Source organism: Planococcus citri, chromosome 1, assembly GCF_950023065.1.
Source record: "Planococcus citri chromosome 1, ihPlaCitr1.1, whole genome shotgun sequence".
NCBI lineage: Eukaryota > Metazoa > Arthropoda > Insecta > Hemiptera > Pseudococcidae > Planococcus > Planococcus citri.
The window spans coordinates 14,758,375-14,780,101 of NC_088677.1; the positions used below are offsets into that span (position 1 = coordinate 14,758,375).

At 32.7% G+C, this 21,727-nt stretch overlaps 1 protein-coding gene and 2 long non-coding RNA genes across 4 annotated transcripts in view; 1 reads left to right on the top strand and 2 right to left on the bottom strand.

Annotated features, from left to right (window-relative positions):
- Positions 1-21,727, top strand: part of LOC135847977 (uncharacterized) — a 746,225-nt gene that overhangs the window by 390,657 nt on the left and 333,841 nt on the right. The gene's annotated exons all lie outside the window — the stretch shown is intronic.
- Positions 6,762-8,024, bottom strand: LOC135842018 (uncharacterized). Of its 2 annotated transcripts, none has more exons than XR_010558048.1 (3): positions 7,868-8,024; positions 7,475-7,703; positions 6,762-6,862 (listed from the first exon to the last, which is right to left on the bottom strand). It is a non-coding gene; the product is annotated as an uncharacterized LOC135842018 (long non-coding RNA). The 2 variants fall into 2 exon arrangements; XR_010558049.1 differs by lacking the exon at positions 6,762-6,862 and adding an exon at positions 7,366-7,380.
- On the bottom strand, positions 10,373-11,285 carry LOC135847944 (uncharacterized). Its single transcript, XR_010559275.1, has 3 exons — positions 11,148-11,285; positions 10,623-10,893; positions 10,373-10,544 (listed from the first exon to the last, which is right to left on the bottom strand). It is a non-coding gene; the product is annotated as an uncharacterized LOC135847944 (long non-coding RNA).

Below are 21,727 nucleotides of genomic sequence, written 5' to 3' on the forward strand. Positions count from 1 at the left end.
ATAGTTAAAAGAAATGGTGAAATAGAAAGAGATATGCTTACATGTCAATAATGGATTAGGTACCTACATATAGTTTGGCAATATCAATTTTGGCAGGCTCGTTTCAAAAAAAAAATATTTTATCGATACCTATTCTTCGTAAAAGTTTGAAAACCTCGAAAAAAAATCAAAAATTCTACAAAATTGACCTAGCAAGCTGAAATTTTGTATGTACCCTATTTTTTCAACCCTTGCAAATCGATTGGAAAGAGTTTTAAACCCTCTGGAGTCCATCTAGAGCTTATAATTTCAGCAGATGTTTTAAGGTCTCGAAATTCCCATAAAATTTTACTATACCCAAACGACGTTGAAAACATTACGCACTATTTTTTCAGAATCGGTTTCTGCGGGTACGAAATCCTAATATTTTTCCAGTGATTTCGTAATTGAAAATTGGAACAATTCACTGGTTAATGAATGAAGCAGAAATTCAGTTTATGCCCTATTTCTTGACTTGCCGAGTTAAATTGGAGACTGTTTCAAACCATTCTGGGTCCTCTGACAATTTTTTTAAAATTCCAGTTTCCCGAAAAATGTCATGAGGTCCATCGAGATAAACTTTAGTGCCTGTAAACACGTTCACTTTATCTCAAATTACTTACTCCCTTGTCCGGTTTTACGTCCTTTTCGTAAACATTTTCGGTTGGTTTGTAATCAGAATCGTCTGTTTCAAATTTTCAATTTTGAAATCGTAGGAGAAATACTTACCTAGAAGACTTTTTTTTACGAGATTCAACATGAAAAAAATTACCTACTTTTTGAGAAAGTATACGTATTTGAAGTTCGATCACTTTCATCGCAATTAGCAGTACGTTTTAAGAGGACAGAGTGCATTTTTTCAGCAACCTTCGGATTCGTTCGGATCCACTTTGTTCGACTTACGCTCGAATATATTCACGTACTGGATAGTATGGGTATTACCTGTTTTCTATCTTTGTTGCTTTTTTTAGTTTAAATTTTAAAATGCTAAAGTATTTGAATTGCTACATTTCTGTAAAATTTTTAGATTGAAATTTGAAATACAAAAATAAGACATGCTTATTAGTTATTTATAGATTCAGTTTCTTCTTATTATTATTATTATTATTATTATTCTTTTTTTTTTTTTTTTGCTATTTAGTATTTATAACCAAAATGAAAAATGAAATTGTAAATGACTGATGTAATATATTCATACACACGTAAATAAGCACATAATCACGTTGTCAGAGTTTATTCATAACTACCATGTTGTGCAGTGCTACCAACCTAAAACTACCACAATTCTCTATACGCTACATATCCTATAATAATATTTTTAAAAAAACAATTTAAAAAAATGCCGAGGACATCTTCGAGTCCATAACAAATCTAATAATATGGCGAGCTGCATTGACTTAATAAAGTATAGCATACTCTGGGTCGTCATCCTCACTATTGTCTGCTACTAATAACGCGTTTATCGATGCTGTTGTTTCAGCTACTGATGTGATGATGGATAAACCTTGTAGTTGAGCTGATTCCAGTAGATTGGCTGTTTTCACAACATCATTGAATGTTGCATGTTTGTCTGGATGTTCGACGAAGATTTTTTCGAGCATTGACGAATTGTTTATGCCAACTAGGAATTGATCTCTCAACCTTTCGTCCAGTGTTGTTCTAAATTTACACTGCACTGCTTTTGAACATAGATTTTCAACGAATTGCGAGATGTTTTGCGTATTTTTTCTAATGGTTTGGCCAAATTTTACTCGCTCTGACAGATAGTTTGTCGTAGGGTGGTAGTATGTATCCAGAAATTGCACAATTGATTCGTAAGTGAGCTGAGTTATTAGCTTTGGATCGAAGTGATCACTTACCATTCGGTAACGGTCTGGGCCAATGCATTTCAGCAATAAGTTGCACTTTGCTTCGATTTCATCATGTAGTCCTTGTAGACTGATTTCTAGTTCAAATCGTTGTATGTAATAACGTCATCCTTCGGATTGTGGAGAGAATTCTGTGAATCGGAAGTTTGAAATGCGTTGTTGTATTGTATAGGTGTTTGTCTGAAAGCGTGGAATGAAACCAGCAAAAGGTGTCTCTTCATATGTTGGTGTCTTTGGCTGCTTATTTTTGTGTCTAGGAGCCATTGTCTGGTGTCTGGTGTCTTGTTCGAGAACACAATTTTTTTGTAAAAAAAAATTATTTAAATAACCATTTTCCTCGTCGCCAAATGTAATATATTCGTACACACGTAAATACGCACATAATCACGTTGTCAGAGTTTATTCATAACTGCCATGTTGTGCAGTGCTACCAACCTAAAACTACCACAATTCTCTATACGCTACAACTGATAACTTCAGGAACAAAAAAATCTTAAAATTAATGAAACACTGAAATGTGAGTCCAACATTCTTAAAAGTATAAGAGAACTTTGTACTGACACATCCGATCGTACCCAATAATATCATAAACTGGTAATAAAAAGAGAAGAAACAACTCTCACACGCAAAGTTTTGACAATTTTTTCAGAATTCAAAAAATAAATAAGGCTTTTATTTGAATTTTTTGTACAATGTTTTGGAGTGTATGAGAACAATGGATTGGTAACTTACTGCTTGAATATGTAACTACGCCTTATGTAACACTGCTGCTTTGAATTAGCCGGCATCGCTGTTTCTGTAATCTATCAAGTCATAAAATCTTGTTGAAAATCGTGCCAAAATATGATTCAAAATTTGGCGAAATTGCGAGCTTTGTCGTCGGGTAAGCAATAATAAAAGTATTTTTGCTTTCAAGCAGGAAATATAGCATAAGCTTTCTTTCATTATGGAAAAAAAGAAGTGTTTTACCACTTTATCAGATGTTGGAATATGAAGATGAACCTAAAGAGAAATAGCAAAAATAATGAAGATAAATTCAAATTCATGTGCGAGTTCGGTCTATTATTTTGTTTGTACACTATGGATCTGTACTTTTATTTTTTGTTTGCTATTTCTCTCCTATGTTCATCTTCATATTCCAACATGTGATCAAGTGGTAAAATACCTACTTATTTTTTTCAAAATGGAAGACATTTCTATGCTACATCTCGTACGCTTCAAAGCAAAAAAGGTTTTTATTATTACCTATTATTTATTTTACCCCCATAAAAAAGCTCGCAATTTCACCAAACTTTGTGTCATGTTTCGGCTCGATTTTCCTCAAGATTTTATGACTTGATAAAAAATTCTCTCTTTGAGGCACACATTTCTGTTTTTTTGTTTAATTTTTTTCCCAAGTTTTTATTTTGGCTCAACTCATTGTCAGGAGGAAATGCTAACTGACCTTTCTTACTATTACATAATTACGATTTACATATTTTTCCTATTGATTTCTCAAAATAAAATTTCAAAAGGTGCTAAGTAATATTTTTTACTTTATGTTTTTGAATTATTTGAGAAAAAAATTCCAATTCACGTCCATCCGTTTTGTTGGAAATTGAGGATTTGAGCTTTTTAAAACTTTCATTTTCCAAAATGATTTTTTTTTAGAAAGCCGAACTTTCTTATGATTCCGGTAATTGGACACATGAACAGGGTACCCTATTACACTCTTCAAAGCAATTTGTTTCTTCAACATGGGAACCTCGATAAACAAAAGGCAAAAAAACTCTCGCATTCAGGAAAAAAATTGTTTTGATTGAAAATTCGTACGTTTGTCAGCATTCTAGTTTTTTTTGTGTACCTATATAAAAATTCCTGTCCACTCACCGTTCTCATGGATCTTTGGCTTAGTAGCCAGCTCGCCCTGTATGAGACTGGTTTGAAATTCTCGTTTTTTACTGTCTTTCTGTTTTCCCCTCATTTTGCCTCAAGATGCCAATGTCCCATCAAGTACGATCGGAGTCTTTCAATGATTTTTTTAGTTGACAGAATGCTAATGAGCAAAAAGCAAAAACTCTTTTGTGATCTGAGAATGCAAGTTCCTAGTTGTGTTACATCCGGCGGCCTCACTGACTGTCGAGCTGTGTTCATCGAACGTGAAATAAATAGAAAGAGCGTGCAAAAACACATCATCAGGTAAAATTTCAGATGCCGAAGTTCATTCTTCGATTTTTGGCAGGTCAATTTTTAAAAAACCGATTTGGGCTGAAATAAATGGCTGAAAAATCAAGCTTTCAATTTCAAAAAACTGAGCTAGAATGGTGAAATTGTTATTATCACTGACTTATATAATATTATTTTACTCCATGAATCGGTTGGAAACAGTTTTAAACTGTTGTGAGCGTAGGTCTAGGTACCTACTGGAGTCTCCAGAAAATTTTCGAAAGTTCAGGCAGATCTCTAACAAGACTTTCAAACTGTTCTGGATCCTCTAGAAATTGTTTTAAAATTGCAGTTTCTCGAAAAATGTCATAAAATTTGTCGAGATAAACTATACCTAGCACCTGCAAACGCGTTCATTTCATCTCAAATTACCCTCTTATCCAGTTACACACCATTTTTGTTAAAATTTTCTGTCGGTTTGAAACCGTGTGTTTCATTTTTTAAATTTCAAAATCGTTGAAGAAATACTTACTTGAACGTTTTCAAACTGACAGAAACCGAGTTTGAAAAAATGCACCAATTCGTGTTCAAACTTTGTAAAGTCACTTTGGAAGATTTTTATGGCCTTTTTTCGGAAATCTGGAATTTCTGAGATAAGGCTGGAGCCTCCAGAACGGCTTTAAACAATCTCAAACTGAATCTGCATTTCGAAAGGAGAGATAATATTTAGCATTTCAGCTTTCCAACTTCATTTGGTAAATTTTTGTGGAAATTTTCAAATTTCAAAAATCTGCTCGAGACTCACCTGCTCAAAACGGTTCGAAATTGTTTCTAATCGATTTGGGGTGTTGATAATAATGCAACAAATAGGTACAGAATTTTAGTTTTTTAGATCAGTTTGGTGAAGTTTTGAATTTTTTCCATTCTTGACCCAAATTTTATTTTAAAAAACTTATCAAAAATCGAAAAATGCACTTTTTCATCTGAAATTTCGGTTGATGATTTGTATTCTTGGGTGTGTCATTCGATTTAGTCTTGTGCGGTTTGAAAATTTTTCTGTCACTAGGAATACCTTATTATTGTAAGTACCTACACTAGTCTGATGAAAATTTTTTTGATTAGACATTGTTTACCTTTTTATTCAAAATTATACATTTGCAGCCACTTTTTTTTTTTTTTTTTGGAAACATGAAGAAGATTTAGGTATTTGAAAATTTATGTCAACTTAAATTGAGACAGAAACGTTTTTTCTTCCCCTTCTGACCTGAATTTGATTTTCAGTATGTACTTAAATGGCCTAAAATCAAAAAATGCACTTTGTTCTTTTTTCGATTTTTTAGACAATCTCATCGAAAAAAATAGATAATCTGTGATGTTTTCAGTCTACTTTGTCAACGTTCTTTCATGAAATATGTAAATTAGTAAATGGTATACTTCCTTACACACGCGTACCTACATTCGTCATTCATCCTGTCCTTTCTTCCTTCTAGGAACCTGCTCTCTATTGTCCATCCATCCTGCATCTCTCTCTCTCTCTCTCTCGCGTCTCTTCTAGCGACTAGCCATACACATTGGTCTTAAGATGTTACGAGTTTAGTGTTAAAATAAACGTTTAAATGCACTGATCACTCGTATGTTTCAATGGTCGTAACAAGAAGCCAGTACGCTTCAGTATACTTACTATTGTATTTGATGAGTCAGTCAACATACGGTGGGATCCTGGTCATCATTCGGCTTAGCAACAGGGCGAATCTTGGAACATTTTTGGGCAAAAAAAGGGGGAAATAATCAAAACCGAATTGAACTGAAAGCCTACATTTTGTGTCCGAAATTTTGGATAATGATGTATAGTTTTGTCCGATTCAAAAAATGTTCCACCATTTGGCATTACTTCCTCATAAGTACCTAGACCTACCTAATCTTACCTGAACGAAAAAAATTCGTTGGTTTAAAATTTGAATAGAACTGTTTTATTTTTCAATTTGAAACTAAAAGTTTTCCGGTTTGAATACTTAGGTAACTTTTTCTAAAAAAAAAAGATTCTTCGAGTTGAACTTTAAATGGAACTGTTTTCTTTTTTTATTCGAAATTGTGTTTGCTATTTCGAGTAATTTTTTGGAATCTTGTAAATTAATAAAGAATTGTGTGGAATTCCGATTTAGTTTGACCGATATTTTAGGTAACATTTTGATTTTCTCCCCATTTTGGCCAGAATGTAATTCTCGAAAATTCAATGAAAATCGAAAACTGCACTATGTTTTTGCTAATCTTGTCGAAAAAAATTCATTAATGATGCTTTCAGTCCAACTTGTCAACTCTTTTCGTGAATGATAAATTGGTAAACGATACTTACAGTTTTATTTGATGGGTAATTTACCATACTTACTGCTTTGTGTAGAATTTTCTGGAGTCAGACTGTTAGATGACGATGTATGTTCTAAGTGTGAGAATAATTTTGATATTTCAACTCGACGTATCGCAGAAGCACTTTTTCCGAAGATTCAATAAGAAAAACAATTACCTACTTTTTAAGAAAGTATGCGTACTCTTTAATGTGGCGATGTCTTCACCTCTTCAGTGTTGGAACTTCTATAAAATCCATGTAAAGCCATTCTCGAATAGGTACTATAAGTAAATATGAATTAAGAACTCGAAAAGTATACGGAAATTGAACGGTATATTACAAAATATAGTAATACGACATGAAACATATACAAAAATTTAATACGTCTTAAATCTAATACACGCAATCGATCGTTGATTGAAAACCCAACAAATGCATTTCTTTTTTGATGACTATTGTGAGTTAGAAACGAAACCCTAAAATTAACCTGTTGAACAACGAATCGAGATTAGAACCAAAATATAACGTCACCCTAATACGTAAAGTATCTAACTCCATTTTTTCTCAAAAATGAGTTATGAATACCTTCTGAATGGTGAACACTTCATATGGAACTTCCGACCTTAAAAACTACTTTAGGCGAATTCATTGGTGTACAATTCGCGTTCGAAGTCAGGAAAATTATCTAACTCCACTAAAGGATAACGAACTGTTTATTTAGCTACGTAAAACTGTTTTATTTTTACGTTACATGAAAATGAGTTATGAACACCATTTGAAAGGTGAACACTTCGTATGGAACTTCCGATGTTGAAAATTACTTCAGGTGAATTCATTGGTGTACCATTCACATTTGAATTCGAGAAAACTATCTAACTCCACTCAAAGTGGCTTAAAAGGTGTCAAGTGAAAAAATTTTTTACCAGAATTTTTTTTTTTACTATAATAAATAACCTTAACTATGTAACACCCATCAATAGTTGATAATGCTGTTTTTCGCATTTCCTGAAAAATTTACAAAAATGGAGTTAGATATTTTACGTATTAGGGTGACGATAAGCAATTTTGAGTCTTTCAAAGAGGAAAATGAAATACTCACTTAAAAATAAAGGCAATTCGGGATATTTAAACGATAACGAAATCCATCGATGATTTTTCTTTGCCTTGGTCTACGACGACGATGTTTTCCATGGCGGTCTGTTCTTTGCCTTGCTCGACGACGACGATGTTATCGAATGAGATTCTTTCTTTGCCTTGGACGGTGGAGAATTCCATGCATGCTCTTTCTTTACCCATTTCGAAGATTGAAGTTGGTTTGATTAAAAACGCTGTCGAAACACAAAAAATACATTACAAAACTTAGCCATAAAATTTAATTAGGTACGTCCAATTTAAACTTTTTAAAAGGCGATTTTCGACCGTTGAGAAAACGAATAGTCGAAGTGGAAAAAAAGGCTGTATTATTGTAGTAAGTAATCTAGGCATAACTTACCAAAAGAAAAACTTGAAGTGTGAGTTAATGCACAACAAACGTGTAAATGTGTCTTGGGTGCATATTTTCAAAAGTTTATATAGTGAAATTTTCAATTCAACGTGAAATCTCATTGGTCGTTTGGTCGGACGTTTTTTGTTCATCACGCCATAGATATAATAACTCTGAATAGTGAACCATTTGTATTGACACATCCGATCGTACACAATAATATCATAAAGAGAGAAGAGGCAACTTTCACACGCAAACTTTTGACAATTTTTTCAGAATCCAAAAAGTAAAGGAAGGGTTTTATTTTAATTTTTTGTATAATTTTTTGAAGTATGAGAACAATGAATTGGTAACTTACTGCTTGAATATAATTATGCCTTGTGTATCAGCTCAGCTCTTATACTTTGCCGTTGAATTAGTCAGCTTCGCTGTTTTTGCAATCTATCAAGTCATAAAATCTTGTCGGAAATCGAGCCAAAATATGAATCAAAATTTGGGGAAATTGCGAGCTTTGTAGTGTGAGTGAGTAATAATAAAAGTATTTTTGCTATGAAACAGGAAACGTAGCATATAAACTTAATTTCATCATGGAAAAAAAGAAGTGTTTTACCACTTAATTAGTTGAACTTTTGAAAAAAAAATCTTATTGGAAAATGAAAATTTCAAAAAATCTCAAATGTGACATTTCCGACAAGTACGAATATATGAGGATTTTTTTTTCAGAAAAATAGATCAAAAGGATTCGTCAAAAACATTGGTCAAAAGCATTTTTTCAAAAAAAAAATAAAAAAAAATAATATGAAAAAAAAATTTGATTTTTTTTTCAAGTTCATTTTTTTACTTACCTAATTTGTTTTGAAAAAGTGCTTTCGACCAATGTTTTTTATTCGTGTTGTTGAATCATTTTTTGAAAATGATTTCCAGCTCACGTTCATTTTGTATTGTTGGAAATTGAGGATTTCAGCTTTTTAAAAATTTCATTTTCCAAAATAATTTTTTTTTGAAAGCTCAACTATTTTGTGATTTGGTGAATTGGGCAGGGTACCCAGACCCACTCTAATATACTGTTCGAAGCAATTTGGTTCCTCAACAAAGGAACCTGGGTTAACAAAATGCAAAACCCCTCTTGCAATCAGGAAACTTTGTACATACCTACTCATGGTGAATTGTGGTTGTACGTGTCTATTCGTCTTGTTTGAGACATGGTTTGAAATAGGTACCTACTCATTCTTCACTGCCTCTCTCTAATTTTGCTTCAGGATTCTGATGTCCCATCAAGTATGATCGGGAGTTTCAATGATTTTTTTAGTTGGCATAGAATGCTAGCAGAAACTCTATTGTGATCTGAAAATGTGAACACCCAGGTGTTGTTCTCTGCTTCTTTTAACTCTCTTATAAACATTGGCAGTACAGCTGTGTTCATCGCACGCAAAATAAATAGAAAGAGCGTGCAAAAACATATCGCCAAGTAAAATTTCAGATGCCGAAGTGCATTTTTCGACTTTTTGGCTGGTGAATTTAAGAAAAAAAACACATTTAGGCTGAAATGAATGGCTGAAAAGTCAAGCTTTCAATTTCAGAAAATTGACCAAGAATGCTGAAATTCGTTGATAATACTTGCTTATAAAATATTATTTTACCCCCACGAATTGATTGGAAACTGTTTTAAACTGTTGTGAGCGTGCTGGAGTCTCCAGAAAATTTTTGAAAGTTGAATTAGGTCTCTAACAAGGGATTATAAATCAAGATTATCCATCCTAAAGCTGATTTGTACAGTTTTTAAGGCATTTCATGATGAACTGAAACTTTTGAAATATTGCTGAAGACTCCAAAAGGGCTTATTAAAACCACCTGCAATCAAATAATGTTGAAATTAATGCAGGAAGTAAATTTTAGCTCTATCTGTCTCCGTTGAGAATAAAATGTTTGGGAAATATCAACTTTTAAAAATCAGCTGGAGGTTCCAGAATTCTTTAAATTTGTTCGAAACCATTTTCTAATTGATTTTGAGGGTAAGTAATACACAAAATTTCAGATTTCCAGGTCAATTAAGTCAATTTTTTTCATTTTTGAGGTAAATTTGATTTTTAAGAATTCATTAAAAATCCAAAGATGCCTTCGCGAATTACTCATCTCATTTTATTTTAACTATTCAAAAGCATAGAGCATTAGATCACCCAATAAGCAAAAGGTAAAGGCAAAAACTCTCTTGCAATCAGCGAATAGCTGATGGCTTGTTTACCATTATTGTAATTTGCATACGTAATTGGTATTTTTCTTATTGATTTCTCAAAAAAAATTTCAAAAAGTGCTCCTGACTAATATTTTTTACTCATGTTTTGTTGAATTATTTGTGAAAAAATTCCAATTCACGTTCATTCGTTTTGTTATGCGTTCTCTTTAAACTGCTGGAATTTCGATAAAATCCATAGGTATTATAATTAAGTATAATCAAGTAAAAACATCTCGAATACTAAATAGGTAAATATAAAGTAATTGAACTTGGAAAGTAGGTATACGGAAATTGAGCGGTTTATTACAAAATTTATCTAATACGACATGAAACATATACAAAAATTTAAGACGTCTTGAATCTAATACACGCAACCGATCGTTGATTGAAAACCAAAATGTATATCTTTTTCAATGACTTTTGCGACTTGGAAACGAACCCCCAAAAATTAACCTGTTGAACAACGAATCGAGATTACAATCAAAATATAAAGAATTTTGAGTCTTTCAAAAAGGAAGATAAAATACTCACTTAAAAATAAAGGCAGTTCGGGACATTTAAACGATAACGAAATCCATCGATGATTTTTCTTTGCCTTGGTCTACGACGACGATGTTTTCCATGGCGGTCTTTTCTTTGCCTTGTTCAACGGCGACGAAATCCATCAAAGTTTTCTCTTTGCCTTGGTCGACGACGACGATGTTATCGAAGGAGATTCTTTCTTTGCCTTGGATGGCGAAGAATTCCATGCATACTCTTTCTTTACCCATTTCGAAGATTGAAGTTGGTTTGATTAAAAACGCTGTCGAAACACAAAAAAATACATTAGCTACGAAATTGAGCATAAAATTCGGTTACGTTCAATTGAAAATTTTTCAAAGGCGATTTTGATTTTCGATCGGAGATTTAAAAACATAGTGAGAATAAAGAAGAAACATTTCCCAAATTTTGGTAAATTTCCAACAGATTAGGAAATAAATACATAATTATTATAAAAACTAGGTGGACGTACTTAATACTTAATATCGTAGTGAGTTAGGCATACATATAACTTACCAAAAGAAAAACTTGAAGTGTGAGTTAATGCACAACAAACGAGTAACTGTGTCTTGGTTGTATATTTTCTAAAGTTTATATAGTGAAATTTTCAATTCGACGCGAAATCTCATTGGTCGTTTGGTCGGACGATTTTCTGCTCATCTCGTTGTAAACATAATCATACTGACGCTGAACAGTGAACTTTGTACTGAGACATTCGATCGGTCACGAATATCAAGAATGGCAGTTGAAAGTAAAGGAGCAACTTTCTCACGCAAATTTTTGACAATTTTTTTGAAATTCAAAAAATAAAGAAGGCTCGTATTTGAACCTTTGTGTGTGATTTTATTTTTCTCGGCGGAAACCACGAATCGTGTATGCAGCATGAGAACAATGAATTGGTAACTTACTGCTTAGATATGATTATGCCGTATGTACGAGGGTTGACCGTGAAATTAGTCACCTACTGCTCTCACACGCAGAGAAATGTAGTTACTGGGATCGTAAATACACGATTGGAAACGTTGAAGTTTTAGCTTCAAAATGATATGTTTGTGATCGTGCTATGATAACTAGAAGTTGGTGAAATTTTGATTTGAAGTGGGTGATGAAAAGGTCTCGGGTCGCGAGAGTAAAAGTAGGAATTTTCATGCACTGCTCGCTCTAGCTCTCGCGAGGATAGAAATGTAGCTACTGGAATCGTAAATACGCGTCTGAATACGTTGAAGTTTTAGCTTTAAAATCATATGTTTATGATCATGATATGATAACTAGAAGTTGGTAAAATTTTGAATTGGAATGAGTGATGAAAAAATCTAGGGTTGGCGAGACTAAAAAGTAGGAACTTTCATACACCGCTCGCTCTAGCGGCGAGACTAGTTCACTTATTGAGTTGCTTGCATGCTCAAATTGTAGCCTGAAATCTCAGGAACACGTTGGTGTACTCAACTTTTCTGTACAACCCGTAGGAAGGAAGTCAAATGAATTAAAAGTGACTGAATGAAAAAACATGCCAGTGAAAATTTTTGAAATTTTTTACATGAATGTTCTCTCAGTCGCTTTAGGGCCATCTAAAACTTTTTCTACAGATCGTATAGAAAAGTTGAGTACACCAACGTGTTCCTGAGACTTCAGGCTATAATTTGAGCACACAAGTAACTCAATAAGTAAACTAGTTTCGCCGCTAGAGCGAGCGGTGCATGAAAGTTCCTACTTTTTACTCTCGCGACCCGAGACCTTTTCATCACCCACTTCAAATCAAAATTTCACCAACTTCTAGTTATCATAGCACGATCACAAACATATCATTTTGAAGCTAAAACTTCAACGTTCCCAGTGGTGTATTTACGATCCCAGTAACTACATTTCTCTACGTGTGAGAGCAGTTGGTGACTGATTTCACGGTCAACCCTCGTATTCGTTCCACAGTCCAGTCCATTTTTGATCGATTAGCGCTTTTTTAATGCGTTTGTCGTTGAATTAGCAGACTTCGCTGTTTCTGTAATCTATCAAGTCATAAATTCTTGTCGGAAATCGTTCCGAAATACCCTTGACACAAAATATGGCGAAATTGTGAACTTTGTAGTGAGAGTAACTAGCAATGGAAAGATTTTTTTGCCTTGAAGTAAGTTGGATTTGCGTTATCTTCATATTCTAACATCTGGTTAGCTGGTAAAATGTGTAATTTTTTTTCTTCAACATAAAAGAAAGTTCTATACTACCTACATCTCATGCTTCAAAACAAAAATGTTTTCATTGCCTAGTTACCCCCACTAATAAGCTCGCAATTTCGTCAAATTCTGTGTCATAATATTTTGGCTAGATTTCCGACAAAATTTTATGATTTTATAAAAAATTTTCTCTTTGCGGTCTACTTAGATTTTTTTCTCAATTTTTGGTCAAATAAGGCATTTTATTCAACAAGTTATTATTTTGGCTCAACTCAGAAAAAGCAAAATTTTCTTTCTACCATTAGGTAGGTATTATGATTTTTTTCTGATTAATTTGTTTAAAAATATATTTTCAAAAAGTGCTTCTGACTAATGTTTTTTTGTTCATGGAGTTGAATTCTTTTTGAAAAAATTTCCAATTCATGTTTATTTGTTTTGTTGTAAATTGAGGATTTGAGCTTTTAAAAACTTTCATTTTCCAAAATGATTTTTTTTGAAAGCTCAACTTTTTCGTGATTTTTGATTAATTGAGCAGAGCGGGGTACCAGCTGTTACACTCTTGAAAGAAATTTTTTTCTCTGACATGGGAACCGTGGTTAACAAAATTCAAAAAGCCTCTTGCAGTCAGGAAACCTACTCATCGTTCTCATGGATCTATTTGGCCATGTAATGCGATTGAGACTGGTTTGAAATACTCGTTTTTTACTGTCTCTCTGTTTTTTCCTTGTTTCGCCTCAAGGTGCTGATGTCCCATCCAGTATGATCAGAGTCTTACAATTTTTTTTTTAATCGATAAAATGGTGATGAGCAAAAAGCACCTGAAACTTTTAAAATGTTGCTGGAGACTCCAAAACTAAAAGGACTTTAAACCACCTGCAATCGATTAAACATGTTGGAATTGAAGCCGGAAGTAAATTATAGCTGTCTGTCTCCGTTGAGTAAAATGCTTAGGAAATGTCAACTTTTAAAACCCTGCTGCAAGCTCCAGAACTGTTCAAACCGATTCGAAACCGTTTCCAGTCGATTTTGGGGGTCAAAAATAGGGTAGATAATTCATCAAATTTCAGCCTTCTAAGGTCAATTGAGTCATTTTTTTTTTCATTTTTGACTTGAGTAAATTTGATTTTCAAGAATTCACTAAAAATTCAAAGATACCTGACCAAATTTCTCTTCTCATTTTAATTGATTAATGTGCCTTGAAGTTGATTGGTATTGGGTATGGCTACTTAATGGTACTTGTAAAATAAAAATCTAGGTGCAGGTTTTTCATAAATTGAGCTGCGAATAGACTCAGCTTTTATGAGGTTTGCAAAGATTTTTGGTGACAAACTTTCATCACTGAATGCGTTTTTGGAGAGCGAATGAGCGCATCATCTGAGTAGGTATTTGTATGTAGGTACATACATATGTACAATAATTTGTTTCCATTATCTTTACCTCGTAATGAGCTATTACGTAGAAGAAAGGGCGAAATAGAAAGAGATATACTTACCAACAACAACGATGGATTTCCTATGTTAAAATGAATCGATTTGTGTATTTCGGGTCTCAATGTCCATTTTAAATGAAAAATAAAATAAAAAATAGGATTTTATTGATGATGTAAGTACGAGAACTCTTCGAAAAAGTTCAGAAATTGTATTGAGCTTTCGAAAAAATATCTTGTTAGAAAATGAACATTTCAAAACAGCTCAAATATGACATTTCCGACACAAAACACGAATAGGATGAGGATTTTTTTTCAAAAAAATGGGTCAAAAAGATTCGTTAAAAACATTGATTCAAAGAACTTCTTCAAAAAAAATGAATTTGAAAAAAAATTTTGATTTTGTTTTTTTTTTCAAATTTGTTTTTTATTTTATTTGTTTTGAAAAAGTGCTTTTGAACAATGTTTTTTACTCGTGTTGTTGAATTATTTTTGAAAAAATTTCCAGTTCACGTTCATTTGTTTTGTTGGAAATTAAAGATTTGAGCCTTTTAAGAAGTTTTGTTTTTCAAAATGATTTTTCTTAAAAATTTCAACTTTTTTGTGATTTGGTAAATTGGACAGGGTACCTACCCGATTTTACTCTTTAAAGCAATTTGTTTCCCCAACAAGGGAACCTGGGTTAACAAAACGCAAAAACCCACTTCCAATCAGGGCAGCTACTCATCGCTTCTCATGGATAAACCAAGCGGTTGTACTGTATTCGTTTTGTTTGAGACTGGTTTTAAATACTCGTTCTTTATACTGCCTCTCTCTTTTTTCCTCATTTTGCCTCAAGATGCAAATATCCCATTAAGTATGATCGGGAGTCTTTAAATGATTTTTTTAGTTGGCAGAATGCTTATGAGCAAAAAGCAAGAACTCTTTTGTGATCTGAGAATGTGAACATTCAGGTATAGGGAAGTAAGGATCACCTACAATCGAATAATGTTGAAATTAATGCAGGAAGTAAATTTTAGCTCTATGTCTCCGTTGAGTAATATGCTTGGGAAATATCAACATTTAAAAATTTGCTGGAGGCTCTAAAACTGTTCAAACCGGTTCGAAACCGTTTCCAATCGAGTTTGAGGGTCTGACTTAGGGTAGGTAATGTACCAAATTTCAGCTTTCTAGGTCAATTGAGTCAATTTTTTTCAGCCAAATTTGATTTTTAAGAATTAATTAAAAAATTCAAAGATACCTACGCAAATTTCTCTTCTCATTTTAACTGAATAATGTGCATTGATTTTGATAGGTATTGGGTATGACTTGTGGCTGAAATCTAATACAGGGTTTTCATAAATTTAGCTGCGACGAATAGACTCAGCCTACCGAAAAATATCCTGCTAGTACAATATAGTGCCAGACGAAGTTCTTGATCCTTCATTTTAAGTATTAGGTCATAGTGAATGAGCTATTAATTCGTAGACGAAATGGTGAAATAGAAAGAGATATACTTGCACACCAATAATAGATTACCTATACCTACGTAATTGTTAAATCCAGAGTATGAAATTCGAAGTACTAGAAATCTTCGTAAAAGCTCAAAAATTGTATCCCATTTGGCACAAAACATTTTGAAAAGGTCCAAATTAAATTTAAAGAACATGAAAAAATACCTAACAAGGCAAACTTTCTGGTGCTTGAGTGAATTTGTCGATTTTTAGTGAATTTTTGACAATCAAAAGCCTCGATATAAAGAAATCAAAAAAATCAAAAATTCCATAAAATTGAACTAGCAAGCTGAATTTTTTTCACTCCCCTCAAATCTTTTGGAAAGGGTTTTAGGAGATTTCAGCAGATTTTTAAGATTGAAATTCTCTTGAAATTTCACTACCTTAATATGGTACCTACTGCATTAAACAACCTCAAACTGAATTTGCATTTCGAAATTAGGGGTGTATGAGGTAAATTTCAATTTTCCAATTTCAGTGGGTAAAATTTTGTGGAAATTTTCAACTTTCAAAAATTTGCTGGAGGCTCCAGAACTGTTTAAAGCGGTTCGAAATTTATTCCAGCCGATTTAGAGTGTCGCTAATAATGCAATTAATTGGTAGGCTACCAAATTTTAGCTTTTTAGATCAGTTTTGTGAAATTTTGATCTCTTTCATTCTTGACCCAAATTTGATTTTCAAAAATTCGCCGAAAATCGAAAGATTCACTTTCGCATCTGAAATTTTGGTTGGTGATGTGTTTTTGCACGTTCATTAGATTTAGTCTTATTGTCCGATTTTAAATTTTTTCTGCTACTAGGGATACCTTTTTTTTTTTTTTTTTTTTTTTTTTAGAAACATGAAGGAGACTTACTTGAAAAATGTCCACTTACCTGTATTATAGGATGGTAGGATGGAAACGATTTTCCACCCACTTTTGACCTGAACCTAATTTTCAGTAAAGTGCACTATGCTCTTATTTTGATTTTTTGTCCAATCTCGTCGAAAAAAAATAATCTGTGATGTTTTCAGTCCACCTTGTCTACGTTCTTTCATGAAATAAATTAGTAAGTGTATACTTACATACTGTTGTATTTAATTTCAAGCCGTTATCGATACAGCTTGGAAATTACAGACTTGTCAATGATCATTACAAATTTTGAAAATTCACTGTACCTACCCGTGCAGTTTGACGAAAAAAGTTGAAATTCAGTTTATGCTCTATTTTTGACATGCCCTGTCGACTAGAGATGTTTCAGTCTATTTTAGAGCTTCATAAACATTTTTTAGATTCTCCATTTTCCCAACAAAAAATTATAACACCTGTCGAGATGGACTTTAACTGTAAAAAACTAAACGCAAATCTGAAATCTCCAGATTTTCTCAAAACGATTTGAAGCAGTTTCCAATTGCTGATTCGAAGTTTCAAAAATGAAGTATACCTATACTTACTTACTGGTTTGCAGATCAATTTGGTGAAATTTTGATTTTTTTTAAAATACCTACTTTTGAAGCAAATTTCAGTTTTAAAAATTCACCAAAAATTGAAAAATGCCCTCCAGCGTCCGAAATTTTGGATGGTGATAGTTTTGCTCGATTCAAAAAATCTTCCACCATTTGGCATTGCTTCCTCATAAGTAGGTACATACCTAGTTACCTACCCACTGTTATCTGATCGAAGAAAATTCGTTATGGTTCAAACTTTGAATAGAACTGTTTTCTTTTTTCATTCAAAATTACGGGTTTTGCTACCTTTTTTGAGTAATGTTTTTGTGATTTTGTAATTTAATCAATGTTCAAACCTTCGATATTACATTTGAGGTCTCAAATATGTCCAGTTCAAATAAAAAATAAAATGAAAAATAAGATTTTATTGATGATGTAAGTACGAGAATTCTTAGAAAAGGTTCAAAAATTGTATTGTGCTTTCGAAAAAATATCTTGTTCGAAAATGAACATTTCAAAATTCAAAAAAGCTCAAATGTGACTTTTCCGACAAAAAACACGAATATATGAGGTCAAAAAGATTCGTCAAAAACATTGATTCAAAGCACTTTTTCAGAAAAAATGAATTTGAAAAAAAAAATTGATTTTGTTTTTTTTTCAAATTCGTTTTTTATTTTATTTGTTTTGAAAAAGTGCTTTTGACCAATGTTTTTTACTCGTGTTGTTGAGAATTATTTTTGAAAAAAAATTCCAGTTCACATTCATTTGTTTTGTTGGAAATTGAAGATTTGAGCCTTTTAAGAAGTTTTGTTTTGTAAAATGATTTTTCTTAAAAATTTCAACTTTTTTGTGATTTGGCAAATCGGGCAGGGTACCTACCCTATTTTACTCTTTAAAGCAATTTGTTTCCCCAACAGGGGAACCTGGGTTAACAAAACGCAAAAACCCACTTCCAATCAGGACAGCAAAAACTCTTTTGTGATCTTGGAATATGAACATTCAGGTATGTATGAACATTGAACTACCTGCAATCGAATAATGTTGAAATTAATGCAGGAAGTAAATTTCAGCTCTATGTCTCTGTTGAATAATATGCTTGGGAAATATCAACATTTAAAAATCTGCTGGAGGCTCCAAAACTGTTCAAACCGGTTCGAAACCGTTTCCAATCGATTTTGAGGGTCTAACTTAGGGTAGGTAATTTACCAAATTTCAGTTTTCTAGTTCAATTGAGTCAATTTTTTTTCATTTTTCAGCTAAATTTGATTTTTAAGAATTAATTAAAAATCCAAAGACCTACGCACATTTCTCTTCTCATTCTAACTGATTATTGTGCGTTGATTTTGATAGGTATTGGTTATGACTTGTGGCTGAAATCTAATACAGGGTTTTCATAAATTGAGCTGCGACGAATAGGCTCAGCTTATCGAAAAATATCCTCGTAGTACAATAGAGTGCCAGACGAAGTTCTTGAAGCTTCATTTTAATTATCAGGTCATAGTGAATGAGCTATTACGTACCTGCCTATTATTCGATTTGGACCATAAATTCGGGTTACTAGAAATCTTGGTAAAAGTTCAAAAATTGTATCCTAACTGGCACAAAACATTTTGAAAAGGTCCAAATTAAATTTAAAGAACATGAAAAAATACTTAACAAGGTAAACTTTCTGGTGCATGAGTGCATTTGTCGATTTTTAGTGAATTTTTGAAAATCAAAAGCCTCGATATACTTAAAGAAATCAAAAAAATCAAAAATTCCATAAAATTGAACTAGCAAGCTGAATTTTTTTCACTCCCCGCAAATCTTTTGGAAAGGGTTTAGGAGATTTCAGCAGATTTTTTAAGATTGAAATTCTCATGAAATTTTGCTACCATAATACTTACCTACTGCATTAAACAACCTCAAACCGAATTTGCATTTCGAAATGAGCTGTGTATGTATGAGGTAAATTTAAGCTTTCCTATTTTAGTATGAAAATTTTCAACTTTCAAAAATATGCTGAAGGCTCCAGAACTGCTCAAAACGGTTCGAAATTTTTTCCAATCGATTTAGAGTGTTGATATAATAATGCAATTAATTGGTACCAAATTTTAGCTTTTTAGATCAGTTTGGTGAAATTTTGATCTCTTTCATTCTTGACCCAAATTTGTTTTTTAAAAATTCACCAAAAATCGAAAGATGCACTTTCGCATCTGAAATTTTGGTTCGTGATGTACATATTTTTGCATGGTCATTCGATTTAGTCTTGTCCGATTTGAAATTTTTTCTGCTACTAGGGATACTTTTTTTTTTTTTTGGAAACATGAAGAAGACTTACTTGAAAAATGTCCACTTACCTATATTATAGGATGGAAACGATTTTCCACCCACTTTTGACTGAACCTAATTTTCAGTAATTTACCTAAAATCATAAAGTGCGCTTTGTTCTTATTTTGATTTTTTGTCCAATCTCGTCGAAAAAAATAATCTGTGATGTTTTCAGTCCACCTTGTCAAAGTTCTTTCATGAAATAAATTAGTTACTGTATACTTACATACTGCTGTATTTGATTTCAAGCTGTTCACTAGCTATAATAAAATTCCGAAAAATGTTGGAAATTGCAGACTTGGCAATGATCATTAAGAATTTCGAAAATTCACTGTACTACCCGTGCAGTTTGACAAAAAAAGTTGAGATTCAGTTTATGCTCTATTTTTGACATGCCCAGTTGACTAGAGATGTTTCAGTCTATTTGAGAGCTTCATAAACATTTTTTGGAAGCTCCAGTTTTCCCCCAAAAAAATATTATAAAACCTATCGAGATGGACTTTAGATGTAGATAAAAGTAAAAACTAATCGCAAATTTGGAATATCCAGATTTTCTCAAAACGATTTGAAGCAGTTTCCAATCAATTCGATGTTTCAATAATGAAGTGTACCTACGTACTTACTGGATTCCAGATCAATTTAGTGAAATTTTGATTTTTAAAAATAGGAAGTTAATTTTGAGGCAAATTTCATTTTTAAAAATTCACCTGAATCCGAAAAATACCCTGCAGCGTCCGAAATTTTGAATGGTGATAAGTAGTTTTATTGCTTGATTCAAAAAAATCTTCCACCATTTGGCATTACTTCCTCATAAGTACCTACTTACTTACCAACGTACCCACTGTTATCTGATCGAAGAAAATTCGTTGGTTCAAATTTTGAATACTTAGAACTGTTTTCTTTTTTCATTCAAAATTACGGTTTTTGCTATTTCGAGTAATGTTTTTGTGATTTTTTGTTTAATAAGGAATTGTGTTGAGTTCTGATTTAATTTGACTGATATTTTTCGTAGCAGTTTGATTTTTTCCCCATTTGTGAGCCGAATATAATTCTTTATAATTCAAGGAGAATCGAAAAATGTTGATTTGTTTTTTGCCAATCTTATCAAAAAAAATTCATTAATGATGCATTTAGTATATTTTACCAACTTTTCTCATGAAATAGATTGGTGAATGATACAATAAATTACTGTTGTATGTATTTGGTTGGTTCTTCAGCATAGGTACTTACTGTTCGTGTTCAGCGTCACCAAAAACATACTATTTCATGTGTCACACAAACAAAACGCTTTTTTGAACTTTTACCCACTTTGAGAAGGTGCTGGAGGCCGTGGATGGGGTAATATCAAAAATCTGACGTCATATTCGTGTTCAGCGTCGCCAAAAACATACAATACGATATATCACATGCCCAAGATTTTCTTTTGAAAGTTTCACCCAAAATTGGGGATGGGGGTGCTCCCCCTCCGTCAACGAGTGCCATCTCAAAACCTAAATATTTCAAAAAAGTATCAAAATGTACATCTATGGAAATTTTTTCAAAATTTTAAATGGTAGCGCCCACTTAGAGCGCCATTTTGAAATTTGAACTTTCAAATTGAAAGTTCAACTTTCAACTTTTGAAAATTTCAAAATACTTTAAAAGTTCAAAATTCAATGCCTTTTCGAACTGTGAAATCAGTTTTGATCAAAGTATCATAGTTTCGGAGGAATGAGCTGCTGAAGTTAAGAACCTCGAGACAATGTGAAAATAATGGAAACCCCCCCACCCGCCTCCTGAGGGGGCTGGGACCAAACTGATTGCGGCTTTCTTACTTACTGGGTGGGTAGAAATTGTGAAAAAAAATTGAGCAAAATCGAAGGACATGACCCAAAAACATTGGTTGAGTTGACATGGAATGACCCGTCTGACAGTTCCCAAGTTGACCAAAAAACGAAAAAAAAAAAACAAAAAACTCAGCCACAAAGAGATAATTTCTTATCGTCATGAAATCTTGTCAGAAATCCGGACGAAATATGACACAAAATTTGGAAAAATTGTGAGCTTTCGTGGCGAGGGTAACTAATAATAAAAGCATTTTTGATTATAGGCAAAACAACTTCCACACTTGAAGTTTTGGAAATTTTTTCAAAATTCAAAAAATAAAAAAAGCTCTTATTCAACTTTTTTTTTGTAAAATGATTTTTTTTTTTCGACGTAAACGAATCATGTAGGAAGGCAGATATGCCTGCAGCATGAGAACAATGGATTGGTAACTTACTGCTTAAATATAAT